Here is a 5,995-nt window from a genome sequence, read left to right as displayed (position 1 = left end):
CTCTATAACATGTATCTTTGATGGGTATGCAGTAACGTAACAAGCGTCTCTTTAACGTATGCAGTGTAACGAACACCTGTGATTCGTATGAAGCGTATCTTTGATTCAGTGTATAACAAACACCGTGTGACTCTGTAGCAACTGCGCATCTCCTGGCGCATTGTAACAAACACGAAGAATTTGTCTAACAACAACCTGCAAATTATGTTAGTCTAGTAACGCAGATGTTGCAGAAAGTTTAATAATCAACTTAGTAATAGAGTGATTTTTTTTAAAAAACACACACAAAAACAGAGAAGTAACCTATTGGAAGTTTTTTATATACCAGAATCACTCAAATATAACCCTGTTTTTTTATTCTATAATAAATATATAAAAATAATTTTAAGCAAGAAACTAGCTCGTTGAATTGTACAAGTAATTTTTTAAAACTCCAGATACGAAGAAAAGGTTCATTTTGAATTAAAATTTTTTTTGTAGTATTGTATATACTAAATTCCTTTTTTTCACAACGAAATAAAAATTGAAACTTTTAAAACCCCACATTGGTATTCATTTTTATCATTTTAGAAGTTTATAAAATAACAAAATCTATGTGTAATAGATAATTTTTCAAATACGGGTCTTCCAAGATGAAAACCAAATCCTTGTTATAACCCGACCTTAGTTCAATTCTAAGATCAGCAATTTTTTTTAACATTAACCATAAAAATATATATATATATATATATATAAAATCTCAAAAATTAATGTAAATGAATCAAACCCATTATGTCCCGGTTCTTAAATTTATTTATGTCTCCCTAAAGACCTGATGGAATACTTGGATGGCATCAAGGCAGGATAAGCACAAAAATACACACGCAGAACACTTGACGCCAATTCCAACAATCACAATCTACTTAAAAAAAACATTTATTACACACTATAGGAAGATAATTGCTTGCAACTAAAGTCCTAATGGGGACTACAGCTTTTAAAATAATTAATTAACAAAAATTTAAAATAATAAAATACATTTAAATATTTTTTTATAACAATAAGTAAAATTTAAGAGAAATAATTAAAATTAATTAATATATCAAAATATATATTTTTATCAAAATTTAGATTTTTTTTATGATTCTGACTCAAGGAGATTTTAGGATAAATAATAGAAGTTTAAAAAGTTACTTAGTTATTGAAGATATAGCGGATTAAGCATTAAAAATGAAATATTTAATATGTATTCTTTTAAATTTTAAAAATTAATTAAGATTAAATTATATTGGTTAAATATTAAATTAAAATATTTTTATATTATGATAATTATTGTTAGTCTTTCAAAATTTGAGTTTTTAAAATTATTATTTAAAAAATATATAAAAAAGAGGATTTAAAAAAATAAATGGGCTAAAGTAATTGCTTCATTGGCCTTACTTTTCACTTGATTTAAATTAAAAAATTCAAGTAATTATTTTATTGTCTTACCCTTGAGTTGATGTTGTCTAATTTATAATTCTAAAATTATAGACAATATTTTAAATTAAAAAATTCTCATATAATTTAAAATTTTACCTTAATTCATTTAAATAATTTAAAAAAATTATAAATTATTTACATTTAACATCTTCTTAGTTACAAAATAAACTTGATATTTAAGTATTTTTGAAAAGTAATAATTTCCATTTAAACTTCTGTTTAAATTAATCATAATTAAAAAAATTATTTATTATTAAATAAAAGTTTTAGCATTTCTCAAATCCCTGAATCAATGCACATTAATCAATCATACAAATTTTTACAAATTTTCTCAAAAGTTTTAAAAATAGCAAACTCAACAAAAACATCTAATATTAAATAAATAAATCAATCAATCAACTAAAAAAATAAAAATATAAAATAATGAAAATATAAAAATATAAAATATTAAGGGGCAAAATAATAAATTGTTATAATTATTTTTTCTATATATATATATATATATTTATAAATATTTCTTTAAAACATATACTTTATATGTTATATCCTAACTAATAAAAACCACAGTTTCAACCAATAAATATTTGCAATTTTTTTAAAAATATAATTATTTTCTTCTATATAAATTAATTTGTAATAAATGGAAGACCAAACAATAATTTTTTTGGGAAAAGAATCTTTTATATTATATAAACTAATTTATAAAATATCTAAATAATAAATTTTATTTTTGTTCTAAATATTATTTTTTAAAACTATCAGGATTAATTTGTAAAAACAATAATATTTTGTAGGAAAATTAAAATAAATATCCAATTAATTATGAATATATATATATATGGGTAAACATCATCTGGGACGTTAGTAGAACATCCGCATGTGAGCACAGTAACTTTAATTGTGCTACAGTGAGATGAAATTTTGGTTTAAGGATGGGTTAATTAGTTTAATTTGGGTTTAGTTTTGATTTAGATTAAAACACTGTACATCTCACTTTTACTGTGCTTATAAATAGTGCAAAAAGAACGGTTGAGATTGTTTCAATTAGATTGCTTGTGTGGTTTAGATTAAAATACTGTGCATCCCACTTTTTACCGTGCTTATAAATAGTGCACAGAGATACTGTTAACTTAATAGTGTTGAACCGTTCGATTAAAATTGAACTGTTGATACGAACGTTCGTAGATTTCGCAGATGATGCAACCCCTATATATAGAGAGAGAGCTAGAGAGTTAGAGACAGTGAGAGAGTGAGAAGAGAAAGGGTGCTGCGACTGCATAGATACATCCAACTATTCCTCTGAATATATATATTAATATATATATATATATAACATTGGTTGAGGCTAAAGGGTTGCTCATGCACCCTCTTGACCCCTGCCCCCAGCGCATGCATATATCTTAGCATAGTCAGTTCCTCCCATGCATATATCTTGCTTGCTTTATAACATAGTCAGCCACTATTAAATTTTTTGTGAGAATAATCTCTAATGTAGCTCTACCATTATAATTAATAAGAACACACATATATCCATGTAAAATGAGGCTAAAGGGTTGCTCAAGCACCCTCTTGACCCCTGCCCCGCGCATGCATATATCTTAGCATAGTCGGTTCCTCCCATGCATATATCTTGCTTGCTTTATAACATAGTCGACCACTATTAAATTTTTTTGTGAGAATAATCTCTAATGTAGCTCTACCATTATAATTAATAAGAACACACATATATCCATGTAAAATTAAGTGTTCACGTGCTTCGAAAGGCAATTAAAAAAATTCCTTATAATCTCTAGAATTGTAGCCGCTTGTCTATATTACTCCCCCAAAAAATCTCTTGAATGAAAAATAAACTTAAATTAAAAAAAAAATCACATTTATTTAAATTCAATTTTTGGAGAAAAGAGCTCGAGAGCTGAATTTATTGAATAAAAGGGAAAAACAAAGCGTTTAGGGATTACAAACCAAGAAGCAAAAACAAGACAAACAAACACACTAACAAACCCGAAGTAAGACAATACAAATAATCAAAAAGCAGAGAAATTAGAAATAAAAAAACCAAAAATCTGAAAATAATTTCATGATCCAGCAGGCGGGAGTCTCGGCCGAGAGAGGAAAAAGGCGAGAGAAGATGATTGTTCTTTTGCCATGAGAAGCAAGACCAGGTGCGGGGAGCATTCAGGGAGGGAGGGATGAAGACCAATGGAGGATTTCCGGCAAAGGTGAAGAAAATGGTTGAGGGACAGAGATATCATGATCAACACGCCAACCCGAGTAGGATTAGCCCAGCAGCGGTGGTGGAGAAAGCAGAGACAACAATATAAGATGCGCTTGATGTCAAATTGCGGTCAAGAGAGATCGATGGCAATTTGGAGGCTTTGATGGTTGCTTCAAAGGCGGGGATTCGGCGAGAGAAAGTGCAACAACTGCACAAAAAAATGGAATAAGTATAGTTAGAGCGAAGAAGCCCAACCTACTGTTTTGGAGTTGGTGCCCTGGCTGAAAGCAAAGAAGAGAATAAGTCCATTGATGTGAGAGAAGTTATTTAGGAGGAGCTTCCGGCCAATGTGAGAAGAATTCTCCTGAGAAAACTCTTGAACATGGGCGTGACTTTAGAAGCAATAAGATTAAAGCTTGGAGTCACATTGCTAAAAAAATAGCATCCTAGCGAACTTTCCAAATAAGCCAAATACAAGCCCCAATGACAGACTTAGTATAGATAGAATAATTATACTCGATAAAGCCAATGACCCGGTGAAATAGGATGCGGGAATGATATATGAGTACAATGGTGTTGATTAAGCATATTCCACACAATGCGGGTCCAACGACAATCAAGGAAAATATGATCAATAGATTCATACTCGATTTTGCAAAACACACCACGAGTTCTAGGGCCGATATTGATCTTTGTTGGAAATCGAGTAGTAGAGATTTTTACCATGCAACATGAGCCAAATAAAAATGTTTCACCCTTGGAGCAACACTTAGCTTCAAAGTTTTTGTCCAACCATACCACTCGGAGGTTCAGAGGAATGAAGGTTCAAGTGATGGTAGATAGTAGAAGAGAGTTCACATTAGATGGTGAGAAACCGGACCCAAAAAAATTATCACTAGAATAATCGGGGTACAAGAAGTTGGGATCAAAGGACCGAGGAGATCACCAAAAGATTAAAAGCAAGAAGACTTTTGATTCCAATGGTCATTAACAATAAGCTTCGATAAACCCAACATCATTAGATACAATGTCCATATTCAAGAAAGTAGGTTTGAAAGCTAGAGGAACATCAAATAACCAAGGATCAAGCATAAATGAAGTTTGGATTGGATTAAAATTCTTAATCCAAAGGTTATGTTTGAGAATCATGGCCGTGCTGACGGATGCCACGAAAGATCCGGGAGGCGATTACTAGGAATAGCATCGATCCAGAGATTCAAGCAACCATACTTATGTCGGACAATGTTAACCCAAAAAATGCTATCCGAATTAAGATACTTGAAAACATTTTTTTCGCCATAAGAAAGTCTTAGCATGAATGAGGTTGCGAAGACCTAAGCCCCCCTCAGATTTATTATCAGTGATACAACTCTAATTCACTGCATGGATGCCCTTTCCATTGCCCCCTTTGAACCAAAAAAAATCCCTGACAAGCTTAGTGATTTCGTGAAGGATCGAATCAGGAACAGAATAGGCAGAAAGAATATAGTTTGGGATTGAAAGAATAGTGGAATTAATAAGAATGGATTTGGCGTGAGAGGATAATTTATAAGTTTTCCAACGAGCCGCGAGTCTTGATTTTATCAATCAATGGTTTTGTAAGAAAGGACACTAATCTTCTTAGGAGAAATGAGAAAACCTAAATAAGAGAAGGGAAAGTGGGCTTGAGAGAAGCCAGTAATGGAACAAATACTGGACGCAACCCTTTTATTAAACCAAGAAGGAAGATAGATATGAGTTTTGGAATTGTTGGGACGTTGGCCAGTTAATTGGTTGTAAATAGAAAGGCAAAGATTGATATTACGAGCTACAGACCTAGTAGCTCGAGTGACCAATATGATATCATCTGCGAACATCAAATGGTTGAAATTGGGGTGAAGATTCTGGTCAAAACCAGGGATCAAGTTGATAGAAAGGGCACGATTCAAAATAGCAGAGAAATTTTGGGCAACTAGAATAAAAAGATAAGAAGATAGGGGATCTCCTTGACAAATTCCCCTAGAAGAGGAAAACCAAGGAGAGGGAGTTCCATTCACAAGAATAGAGAAAGAAGAAAAAGTAAAAGTAGCTCGAATCCAAGAAATCCACTTATCAGGGCAATTTAATGTCAATCCAAAGGTTATAGGAGTAAATGCATATATTATAGGATATATTTTAATTTTCTAGAGTTGCAGGGGTATGAAAGCCAAAAAAAATTGTTAGAATTTTGAGAAAAAACAACAAAATAATAATAATAATAATAATAATAATAATAATAAAAAAACATAGTGTAATAAACCTTTACCGGTTTATATCCCAACAAAACCAATTTAAAAAAAA

Source organism: Dioscorea cayenensis, chromosome 2 (assembly GCF_009730915.1).
Source record: "Dioscorea cayenensis subsp. rotundata cultivar TDr96_F1 chromosome 2, TDr96_F1_v2_PseudoChromosome.rev07_lg8_w22 25.fasta, whole genome shotgun sequence".
In the NCBI taxonomy this organism is placed as follows: domain Eukaryota; kingdom Viridiplantae; phylum Streptophyta; class Magnoliopsida; order Dioscoreales; family Dioscoreaceae; genus Dioscorea; species Dioscorea cayenensis.
The sequence above is the reverse complement of the archived record's forward strand: the minus strand, read 5'-3'. Positions refer to the sequence as shown.